The sequence below is a fragment of the Poecilia latipinna genome, unplaced genomic scaffold (genome assembly GCF_001443285.1).
Source record: "Poecilia latipinna isolate Pla-1442-1.1 unplaced genomic scaffold, P_latipinna-1.0 Scaffold178, whole genome shotgun sequence".
NCBI lineage: Eukaryota > Metazoa > Chordata > Actinopteri > Cyprinodontiformes > Poeciliidae > Poecilia > Poecilia latipinna.
In genome coordinates this window covers 254,902-268,119 of record NW_015112794.1, presented here as the reverse complement: position 1 = coordinate 268,119, position 13,218 = coordinate 254,902, and positions in this window count along the sequence as shown.

Below are 13,218 nucleotides of genomic sequence, written 5' to 3'. Positions count from 1 at the left end.
AAACTTTCCAGTGAGGGCCACCGACACATAAATAACTCAGCTTAAAATGCTGGACGTAAGCCTAAAATGCATTCATTTGATAAACAAACACATTTATAAATAAGTCAATTAATCTGTTTGTGCTTCATTGAGTCTCATTTGTCCTGTATTGACTTCATGTGAGATACAATATTATTCACGTGTTTGGCTGGGTTATAGGGGCGGCCAATGCCACCACGGCCCTGTCTCGGTGGCACCACTGTGTCTGAACACATCTGTGTGGTGTTGGCAAGGGAGTGACAAACAGCATGGAGGAGAAGACATGCTTTCTGTAAGTCTATTGACACCTAGATGCATTGTTTGAAGTCACTGGGGCTCAACACAACCAAGTGTTTACCTGAAATTGTATCAGATATCAGTGAGGACAAGAGGGAGCTTAAACCTCAATTACAGCAGCTTAGTCTCTAATCTGTCTGTCATCTGGGAAATGTTAACTGGTATTCATGCTGCCAAATGAGAGTATTTGATTATACACACACACAATGAAAATTATTAAATATGCATCAATAGATTTTCAAATGCATTGATTGCAGATCCCACCTGTTTTGCTTTCATAAAATATATATATATAAAAAAATCAACTCTGAGAACTAAGGATACCCCAACTGTCTTGTAGCCGCCACAAGGATCCTCAAGAGTATTTTTAGGACTGCCTTCTCTTTCGTGCACCTGCCTTGGTCTGTAATCAAGACTTTAGACATAGTGCCAAGCGGTCTGGATCTAACAGCATTAGTTAGCGCTCCTAAAATATTCTTTGTCCTGTTCAGACTAAGCTCAGTTTTATAGATTATTTTGGCATTCCTACTCAAGCCAGTAAAGTATTAAATGAGCCGTCCCGTCTTCAGACTTTAACCAAGAGACATAAAATGTCATCATTTGAGACGAGGGGCGGAGACTGAATGTAGGATGTCATCATATTGCTTTGGTTTTCTCTCCTGCTAATTTTAGTGTTGCTCTTTTGGATATGATTGGAAGACTTTGTGGCCAAAGAAAAATTTCTGAGTCCATGTTTATGACATTTGCTTTTCATTAGCCTCTGTTGGCAATATATGTTTTAAAAATCTTTTTTATTTTGTAGCTTAAATAACTCGATGCAAATAAATATTAGGTAACCAGAACTTCATGGAGCCATTACTTTCATGTCTAAATGGTCATGGTGTTGGTATACAAAGCTATGCAAAGAATTTTGTCCTCTTACATGATTCTTCTGTTTTCGCTATATTTTGTCACATATTTGAGGACATCATACAAATAATTTAAACATTTGTTTGATGTCCTCAAATAAATTTTTATTGGACCACAATAAGTTGAGTAAAATGTGAAAATGTAATTACTTCATTTTCACATTTGTTTCCACCATTCCACCTTTGACGGGCACAACTGCTGCTGTCAAGTTTTTCACAACTAGCAAAGAGCTGTGGAGGAATTTGGGTCCACTCATCTTTGGAGAATTTCTTTAAGAGCCACACTGCAGGATTTTCAAGCATGAATGCCCTGTTTACAGTCAAGCAATGGATCGCAATAAAATTTAAGTCTAGATTTTTACTAGCTCACATCAGAATCTTCGTTCTGCTCTTTTTTTTCCTGAAATGTCTCTAAATAAAAACCCCACCAAATATAAGAAAATGCACAAAAGGCAGCAGTGGATTGCAACTTTCTGACTGATGCTGTTATTGCATAACTTTTCTTATTTTCGAATCAAGAACACTATGGATGGCAGTGGACTGGATGCAATTGATTTCACGTCTGAAATCAATTGCGTTTTTGTGCCAAGTAAGTGCAATCAGAATTTGAAAATGTTTATTTTCTCACATTGCGTCTCATCTTGAAAATGTTTGATAGCACTGTACAATCAAAACACTCTTTTAATCTTTATCATACAAATCAGATGTGGCCTTATATAATGCACAAACATACCTTTTGGATTCACGACAGCTAGATGTTCATACTTTAGGGTAAAACACCCAGCAGCATACTTTCGGTATTAGTTAAACAAATAAAAGGCAGCCTGTTGGAACTTAATTATCTTAAAAATCTCTTTCATTTAAAATTGTTGGATGGATTTCCTGTGGCACTTTGAGAAAGGAAATGAGCCATGCTGTGTGTTCCTGCGGTACATTAGCACAGTGAATAAAGCACAGGGTCTGTTATAGTTTGGAACAACATCCAAAGACTGCTGAAAATGTACTGAAAAAGTTCCGCGACGCATTCCATAGGAAAATCTGATGAAAATCAACAAAGCTTAAGTAAATAGCTCATAAATTTGTATTCTTTCATTTTATTTTATCCTGCACATCATGAGAACAGCATAAACTCCTTCAATATTTAAGGCTCAAGGCCTTTAGGAAAGCCACAGGCCAGCCAAAAGACATTTATTTTTCCCTGCTGCTGAAGTGAAAAAAAAAAAGAAGCTCTTGACATATAATTTTGTGGGGGGAAAAAAATGTGCTTCACAAGCACTTTGAGGCATTCCACTAGATCAGACAATGAATTTAAGCTACAGTTTGGCTCATTTTAAACTGGAATTAAAACAATGGGCCACTACAAATTAACACCAGCAGCATTGTTTTGGTTGAAACCCTCCCTCCCCTGAACACTTCTCATGTTTCCGAGAGCCATTAATCTCTGGAATAATGTTCCCCTTTAAATGGAAAATTCAGCTCAGCTGAGGAGATATCCCACTTCATTTCTCTCAGTTTCATTTTTGATCACCTTCCAGCCTAATCTGAAGTTTTCCAGTCAGATCTAAGGTTTCTCTAACATGCTGGAATTTTGTTTACCTCTCAGGATCGTGGTGGAGCGTTCTGAAGTGGGCCAGCAGCAGAGTGGGACAGGTGCAGCAACAGGTAAAGACATGCACATTAACGGCGTTATCCTTCCCAAAACTTTCTCAATCATGCATAACTTTCCTGCAAACATGCTTATAAAAAGCATGTTTGCATGCTTTTTATAAGCATGCAAACATGCATGCTTATAAAAAAGGGGTTGTTAAAAAAAATGATGGCATCCAAGAATCACTTGGGCACAACTCTGAGGTTACAAAATATTTATAGTCGTACTCTGAGTCAGAGTAGATGTGAAAAGCCAAACCCTAACCCTAATCCTAACCCGGAGGGGTTGTGGAAATCTTTTTTTTTTTAAACCCAGAGTTAAATCTTAAATTGTAATAATGAGACAGTGGCAGTAGTAAAACACATTATTTTCCCAGACAATAAACAGCACCCTTTCAAAATGCCTCATTAATTTGATCCTGTGTCACTACAGCCTGCAGTGTTTTTTGTGTAGCCTGCAAAATGTATTTAAACTTTCTCACATTTTTCTATGTAACAATGACAAATGTTAGCGTACCTTATTAAAATTTTATGTGATAGACCAACACAAGGCAGCACATAGGGATGCATCATTTCATCACCCCTGAATAAATCCTTTGCAAGTCCACCTATCTCAGGGAGACCATCTCCAGCCTTTAAGAGTTTATCTGAGTTTATCTGGAAACTGAAATTCCTGCCCAGCTTTAAAAAAAACAAACAACCAAACAAAAAAAAAACAAACAAAAAAAAAAACAATTAAGACTGTCACATTAGATGGAGAACATCTGTAGAACTCAATTTTCAAGCCTTGCCACAGATTCTTAGTTAGATTTATGTCTGAATTTGGATTGAGGCATTCTAACACATATGCTTCGATATAAGAACCATTTCATTGCACCTCTTCCTGTATGTTTAGGTCAACCTGCCACAAGGTAAACCAACACTGCCTCCTGCTTTCTCCAGCGTGTTATTTAACTCCACCCACCTTCCTCCTGGCTTTTGACAGCACTGCTGTGTTGTTCTGCCACAGAAAATCCCGATAAAAGTTTGTGATTGTAAAAGAAAATAGGTATGAATACTTCTTCAAAGTGTTGTTATTGTCAACACAATATAGTCAACCTCTGAGAAGCCTGGTGTAAATAAGAGGAAAAGATAAGCAAAACTGTACTCGCATGGGTAGATCTCGAGAAAAGACATTAACATTGTACTCATGAAGACTTTCTGTAAACCTTAATATCTAAATAGGAATCAGTGGGACATTTTGTTTACTCTTCAGTGTTCCCATACATTAATGTCTATTTTACATGCAATGCTAACTGCACACTGCATGGACATTTTAGGGGCAGCTGTCTCCTCATGCTAGGGGAAGAGCCACTGGGTGAAGCTCTGGGAAGAGCAGGCGGGCTTCTTGTCGAGTGGATTCTGCCGACATCGTCCGAGTTTATATTTAGAGAAAACCTCTTGGCTCTTTAGGACGGTACCCGTGCAATTAGATAGGTCCATGCAGGGCAATGGTCGAAAACCAAAAGGGGGGCCTCGGGATTGGTGCAACCTAAGCTGTAATCCGACCCAAACCCACGACCTACTGACGGTGGGCTTATTCACAGTAATGTTCCAGCACTATATATACAGGTAGCAGTAAGGGTTGTCTACTTGGGGGTGCAAGAAGAAATGGAAATATAACAAGGGCATGGAGTCAGAAACAGTATTTTTGCTTGATGGATAGTTGCAATAAGGTTGTGGCACTTTGACTCCGACCATACTGGGCAATCCTAAATCTGTCACTAAGGGTATAAATCTCACAAAAGTGTTCCTTTCTCTGGTGCAATTCATTAAACTTCCCGTTTGGCTAATGGGAACTTTGTTCATCACATCAGACTGTTTCCTCTAGACTGAATCTTAACAATTTAACTCAAATTCCTTGGGCACAAAGGTCAATAGTTGCAGCTGCAGGTACTCCAGAGATAAGAAGCTTTCTCCCAGGACCAAGAATATGCTGCAGAACAAAATAGCTGCTGTTGAATGAAAGGATCTGTCATCCTTCAGATTGTAGTAATTCTCAGAAATAGGACACAAAAAGAAATACTTTTGGGACAGTGCAAGAAACATTCTCTCATGGCAGGTCCTAAAAAGTAAGTTTTGGGAAAATTTGAAAAGATAAGAAACGTTTCTCAAGAAGCAGTTTGGAGCAACAACTTCATTACCGACACAAGATGAGCAACTGAGCAAAAAAAAAAAAAAAAAAAAAAAGCAAAAAACTCAAAGCTGGCAGTGCTGCAAACACAAATGTGGGCAAGAGTCATAATGGAGGCATATTTGTGGCCTCTACAACGCTCCGCCCAGATGGTTTGTTTGTGTTTCCCCTTCAGATGGGATGTACAGAGAGACAAGACCATCAGCCAAATCTGATGCTGCTCAGTCAGCCTAGACAAAAAGAGCAGGGAGGGGCCTAAGCATTTTGGTGGTGGGTGTGGGGGGCGGGGGGGTTGTCACGATTCATTTCACACTCATGTGAGATGCCAAGCTACAATCCTTCTGTAAAATTAAATTCTCTAAAGGCTAGACAGGTCAAGGCAGGAGTATTAAATCAGACGCTGTCAATCTGTGCTATACACTCTGCCTTAAAAACCCAACATTGACACTTAATTGTGCCTACTGTGGGAAGTCTACAGGGAAGAGTACAGTAAATGATTGCTTACAGGGAAATTGAACTCCTCCTACTTCTAGATAAGGAGCAGAGAAATTCCTCCTGCAGGGATCAGGACTCATCGTTGACATAAAAGCTTACTGTCCTTTCCTTTGGGCCTGTGGATACCCTCTCCCACACATGCGCTGACTGTCTTACTAATCTAATATATCAGCTTGGAACTACCCTGCATCTTGAGGACAGCTCCATTGCAATATATGTCTTTAGTGCTTTGTGCTGTATGTTAAAAATCCAGGAGTTTGTATGCTTGCAACCAGTGGGAAAATCTTTAAAACAATACAGAGAAAAGGGTTTGATTCCTTTTTTTGGGGCCTATTTCTCGCACTTTAATGTACCTGATTGTCATCGTCATCATCATCACTTTTATTAAAGACAAGTAGGTAAATACAAAAAAAAAAAAAAAGACAAGTCAATAAAATAAAAATAAAAATTACAAATATAAGTCACAAATTTGCAAAATTACAAAATCTGCAGTAATTTCATTGCATTCATTGCATTCTGGACTGAAAACTGACTAAGCTTTGTGCAATATCCTTTAGTAACAGGATGATGTTATTTGTAGAATCACATAATCTCCACATGAATCTATACATAATATTGCATAATATGGCATAAAAAAATGGAGACACCAACACCAACAAATAACTGGCTTGCAGTGGCCCATCTCTTCATTCTAATCATTAAACAAATCTGAAGACCAGTCACAGCTTTTGTAAACACAAAAAGCAGATTTCAAGTGATGATTTCATTCATTTCTTTATTCTGAGAAAACAACTGCCCCATAAAACTGTTTGTTCTACCCTTGGCAACCACAATTATTATTAAGCATTGTCCATAACTGGCAATGAATCTACTTCATGTTGATCAGACCAAGCACTGATCATGCCTGGGTGTGATTTGTGAAACGGCCAAGAAATGTGGTTAATGACAGTTAATTAATAATTTTAAAGGATTCCTTTTTTATATAGGTGGTATGGGTAACTGCATTTGCATTTTGTATTTTCGCAGGTTGTCTTTTTCCCCCCCCGATATTAGAATGTACTTTATTATCTGTGTGACTTTAACTGAGCAAATACGTTTTCACAGCACTGTATCTTCATCCATATATGGTTTCTCTGGTGTGAGCAAGGTCGAATACTGTTGACAGAGAAGACAGCTAACTTGTGGGGGATTTTTGTGAGGTCCAAAGTCAAAGGCCACTCAGTATTTTTTTTTCCATTCCTTGGTGCTCCAAAACTTCTAGGTATGCACTTTCTGCTCAGCTACTGTTCTCCCGGCTACAAGCTATCTGTTGGACGCTGTAAGGGTCAAAGAAAGAAACTCTGGCAATATGAAGATTGCCAGGATTTCTTTATTACACTGATCATTTTTCTTTAAAATACTGTACGGCCTTCTCTTTAATGCTTCCTCTCACACCACCGAGATGAAAACAAATAAGTTTGCGTTTGAAAGCTGAGAGCAAGGAGCCCCCGTGTTGTTTTACGAGTCCCACACCTTTAACTGAGCCTAGCTTGGCCGAGTGAAAGCTATAATGTGAAGTTCATTTGAGACTCTCGTGATGAGACATTCCAGTGTGGCTCTGGGTGGCTGTTTGAAAGCCAACAGCCTGTGTTCACTGCAAATGGGTCTCAGTGGTGAGAAATGCCAGAGGAACCCACAATGCAGCAACACCTGATTTCTTAAGTTAAAGCAAAGTCTGTCTGTAGCTCTCGGGCTTGATCAAACTCCACGATGGTTATCCTCAGACTAAGACTCAGTGCTCAGCTTGGGATGTAGATGAAAAAGTTGTGGACAGCCAGTCATTAAAAACTGAGCAGACAGAAGAGAGAAAAAATAGACGTCCATCTGGTGTGGTCTGGCAAGTTCTAGTTATAGAGTCTTGGAGGTGTATGTACTACATGATGGGATAATTATGTCTTCATGAAGACATATTAAAAGAATGGAATAAAGCAGTGTAAAAGTTTAACTTTTCATGTCTAAACCATCCCCCCACCCCCTACTTTATTAAAAAATCAAATTTACAGAATTATCAATAAATAAGCCCTCCCCTGTTTTCCTTTATAAAAGAGACAGTTCGCCTTTTACTGTGTTCACAACTTACAACCCAAGTAAAACAATACAGCAAACAAGGACAAATCATTCACTATGATACACTGAGCTGGAATAGGAGATTTGAAACAAATCAAGAAGGAAGAATATCAAATCTGAACTTGCAGAAAGTGCAGAACACAAGACCTTCAGAAACAAGCCAGTAAACTGAGCAAGCACATATGGTAAGAATGGAAAGCCTGAGGCAAAACTGAATAAAAATATACTCCAAATATACGCTCAGCCAGAGCTACAAAAATCCTGGCCATAAAAGTTTAGCCCTTCATGAAAACAAATTTGAATGGTTGGTCATTTTTGTTGTGTAACGTTAATGATGCCGACACAGAAGTTATCCTGTGTACAGAAGGAGAGCAGCAGCGTTCTTGAACATGCCTCATCTCAGCCTCAATGAAACTTCAATCCTGCCCAAAGTAACCAGGGGCTGCGAGGTATCCCAGAATACCCCGAGTGAGAGACACTTAGTCCAGTACAGGAGCAACACAAAGAGAGAGAGACACTAACATACACTCACATTGATCCATCTCTCTTACAGATATCTCTTTAGACTTTTAAAGAAATTCTGAATCATGGATGAATTATTTGCAATTCACAATGAGAAATTTAAGTTTTTGCAAATTTTCTGTGCAAATTAGCTCAAAGTCCGTCAGAGTTACTGTATACATCAATTTAAAGCTCTGTCACCACTGTGTACCACCGTGGAAATAGTGTTTTCAGTAAACTAAACAGTTTTATTTATTTATTTATTTATTTATTTATTTATTTTTCAGTCACGGTGGTTTGCAGGCAAGCTACTCTTCTCTTCCATAAATTCCAGATTTGTAAAGTCCACAAATAATAGTTGCCCTGTCAAAAAGATTCTTCCAACTCAGTTAAACTCTGCAGCTCCTTCAGGGTTAAAATGGGTCTCTTGATTACTCCTATGTTTCATTCACCTCTGGTTGGCCTGTTAATTTAAGCTGATAAGGATGTTTTGGTAGTGGTAATTTTACCGTGTCAAATAACACATGCATTACGCAGAAATAGACAAACCAGAGCAGCCCAAGTTTTTAACAAAGTTCTGAGACCTTCACAGGCCAGCTGTACATACTACAATTCAGGTATCCACAGATGGACTCTATTAACTAATCATCTGATTTCTAAAGGTAATCGGTTGCAATGAATTTGCCTTTAGGGTATCAGAGTAAAGAGGGTGGACAAAATGCACTCCAGTCATTTCTGATTTTTATTTCTACATAAAGTTAGAAAGCTCTGCACCACTTTACACTAACCTTCATCAGTTAGTATCGAGTAGGATGGTATATAATTTGACCTGGATTGGAATAAATGGAATTGATTGAATTTTGACCACATTGGTAATTATTAAATTCAACCTATATAGCAATTATTAAATCCCACCTCTTTCACAACTCTGCGTAGAACTAATGAACATCTGTTTCCATTTCCAGTCATGTTAAGTACAGCACACATCCCAAATGTCTGTTTCTCTGAAATACATCCCTTATTTTCCAAACTATAGCCATCAAAACAAATTCAGATCCGAGAAAGATACCTAAGAGTTAAAACTAAAAGTGAAAGCAAATGTGACAAAACGTGAACAAAGTCACAATGAATATTTATTTTAGTTATCTTTACACTAAATCCTCTTATTAAATCTGGCGCCAGCGTTGATAAACAAGAACAACAAAAAAAAGTACCGTTAGTGAGAAGGAGAGAGTGTTTATTCAGCTTTAATGCTGTGTGGGGAGACTACTGGGCTGAGAGAGGAGAAGGAGCCAAATATTTTCTTCTCTGGCTGACACTTAACGTGTTTAAAGGAAAAAATATCCTTTTCAAGACGCAGGGATTTTATCGAACGAGTGCTTAATCTCGTTCTAAGCTGTCAAAATCTAATGAGAATATTCACATCAGTTCGCTTTGGCAGAATGATCCAAGACAATCAGCTCCTCTGGCGTACATCGAGTTCTTGGCACTTATTCAACCGTGACCAAAGCAAACAAAAATCAGAGCGAAACCCTTTAGAAAGAACCTGACTTCTGATGATTGCGTCTGGCGCTGGGGGATTAGATTTAATGGCTATTCCTTATGTTACTTGCGAAGCTGTCCAAAATTAGCACCAAAGTTTTAAGTCTCAGCTTGGTCCCGATATAGCCGTGGTGTCACTGCTGACTGAGAAATACTGTGCCTTCTGTACATGATGACTGACGGAGCTGCTGTGCTGTCATGCAGGGGGGAAATAGATGGCAAACATTGTCGCTCAGAAGATATTGTCTGCAACTAACATTTCTACACCACACATACCAGCAGGTCTCACCTGTTATCATCTGGAAATGGGGAAGCTGAAATATTTCATAGAACCATGCCAATGCATCGGAAACTGTCAACATAAATCAACTGAACAACTAGTCGAAAGATGCATTTTTAACAGGTTAAGAGTAATTTGACAACCAAATATAAGCCTTGTAATTGCAATTATTATGACCACTGGAAGCAATATTGTTGTGACTTCTTAGGTTGACTCGACAATAACCAATTCCAACCCATAAAGCATCATGAGTCATTCTCTCCATGCTCTGTTTACCATTCACATTAAACCAGAGCTTGATACTGGATACGACGCAGCATTGATATAATGGGAGAATGCAGCTGATGACCTAAAATAGTAATAGTTCAAGAGCTGAGGAAAGGCCTCTCTTAGATCCATCAGCTGCTGTCTCCCAGGTTTATGTTAGGAAGTCCTGTGTCTTACAGCACGCAGAAGAGCGGTATGTAAATACGCTTAAACAACAGGCATTCGCAGATACAATGACCTCACTCACTTCTGCAAAACCATGTTGTAATTTGTTGCTTTATCCCACAGAGTTTCGGCTCATCTGCCTTTTTGAGAAGATTTTCCTGCCAACACTGCTTGTGTGTGTTCACGTAAAAGTACCAAAAACCTGAACACAGAGTTCTAAACTCGATGATTATTGCATGGTAGCAATAACAGCAGCTGTTTCATTCACAAAGTCAGCATTTTGAGATCCATGCTGAATAGTAAAGATTTGAAAAACAGCTTAAATGCTCTTTGGGAAAGTAAAAGTTGAATGGTTCTTTATTACTTCATAACATTTTGCAGAATAGCTAATTTAGCAACAGCGAAACTGCTGAAAATCCAAATTGTTAGCAAGTTGATGTTTTCTTAAAGTAGTTGGTGCTACTGAATAACACATCTTAGCAGCAGTCAGGGAATTTTTTTTAAATATCACGGTGTTAGATGAGATTTCATCAACAGTACTGTTTCCACCTACATTATCAAGATTGAGTAATTTGAAAGGTGGCAAATTATCCTCAGTTTACTAATAAGTGTGGACTGCATCACACTCTATACAGAATTATATCCAAAAGATTTTGCTAAAAACATAAAAAAAAAAATCTCAGCAGGTGTGTTTGGAGAGATTTCATCAAGGAAGGAAGGGGAACATTCCTGACATTGCCCAAAGATTGGCCCAAGAAACGGGTTTGATTTTTCTTCAGTGCACAAAGGACCACAGAAAATGAGAAAGGAGAGAGAGAAAATGACCCAACCCTAAAACCCCAAAGTCCTCCCCGACAGACATTCTTTTTAAACCTCACTTTCTACTCCTCCGCTCCGAGCAAAAGCTCTCTCCACCTCTCTGTGTTTCACTGTTGGCATAGCTAGTTGTCTGCCTGTTTAATGAATTTCTTCACCAGATGAAAGCTTTATTTTAAAACACCTAATACCTTTCAAGAGAGAGTTTTCTGATGTAAATATATTTATTCATTAAATGACAAAAAAAATCAAGAAAGGATGAAAAGTCAAAGTATAAACTGACCTTAAACTCTTATTATGACTTTGCAGGCTTTTTAAATTATATACGCTATTACAACATTAGCAAATTATGTCACTGGACTTTGTGTCTTTAAGGACAATTTTTAGCAAACAACTGACTGCATTATTTATACTCATCAATGAAAAGGTGAACGCTTAACCTGAGAGACAAAAGACATTTGAACCTTGTTTTGTTGCTGATTAACTTCTACACATTTAATTCGGATATTTTGTGGTAAACCATGAGTAAGAAACAGATAATAATCAGGGGGGGGGGAAAAACAACAAAAAACAGGTCCAGTGTTTTAAACCTGTTTGGAAATAAAAATCTGAAAAGTGTTGTGGGATGACCACTTCTTTTTTGAAATTGCAGCTGTATGCCTCTTTGGATGCATCTTTATGAACTTTGCACATGTAGAGACTAAAACTTTTGACAATTCTTTGCAAAACAGTTTTACTGGAGAACGTCTCTGAAGCAAGTAGGAAAATGAATAATGCGGCAAAGAACACTTGTGTTCTCCTAATTAGTCTATTTTTTAATCACATGATGCACTGTTGTTAGATCTTCCTTTGACTGAGTTACCTGTTCATGAGGTGTCCAGAGTGCTTTGCAAAAGTGTTCTCAACGTTTCCACATGTTGATACATTACAACTAAAATCCACAGTGTATTTTAATGGAATTTTATGTTTGAGACTAACAGTTCTACCACCATCATTTTGACGATTGGAATATCGTGTTTCATGAAGTATAACTACTTATGTTTTTATGTGGGGGAAAAAAAATTCAGTTTTGGTTTGATCTGACCAGAGCAACTTCCTGTGCTTGCGTGCTGCATCTACATGTCGGGGATAAAACAAACTCTTTTTCCTAATTAGATGACATTTAAAGGCCTTTACTTACACTAGGTTTTATTTAGTGACATCAGAGCACAGTGGTTAAATGCAAAAAGGATGACATAATTTTTTTATTTTTTTTATTTTGAAAACCATGAATAATTGTTCTACTTCACAATTATGCACTAGTCTGTATTAGTCTATCATGTTGGTCCCAATAAAATACATCAAAGTTTGTTGAATGTTTGTACCAAAGTTCAAAAGGCAAGTATATTGTGCAAGTTGTCTTTAACAAATGATACTATCGCACAGGATTTCAGAAATGCATGAAATGCAAAGCTGATGAGAGGAAGAAAAATGTAGTCAGTTCAGGTGGATTCAAAGATGTCTTTAAATTAAATCTGGAAGAGATGGCTGTAATTGAACCTGTTTTTTTTCTCTCTCTCTTCTGAAAATCAGTGTCTATTTCAGTAATTGTGTAAAAATCTTAAAGTTGAAAAGGAAAACTAACAACTTGATAATAGTTAACCAGAAAAACCTCGTTGGTCCATGGCCTTCACTGGCATGAGAGGCCGAGAGCCACAGAAAGAGGGTGAGAAAAAGATGGATAATCTCTCTCAACACACATGGCTTCAGTTTCCCCTCCCTACTGTGCGGAGAGCAAAACATTCAAAGAGCCAAATATGGTCTTCATTAGAACAGCGAGGAAATGTACTGGACTTCCATCCTTTATGTGTTCGCTATCCAACATGCTTCTGACTTTGTCAGAAGATCAGCTAGTTTTGTAAAAACAAGCAAAAAACAACATCACATCAAGTCTGTGTGATGGCTTGTCATACCCAGAACAGAATGTGTGGAAAATAATCACTTCTCAAATAATTTTACTGTGT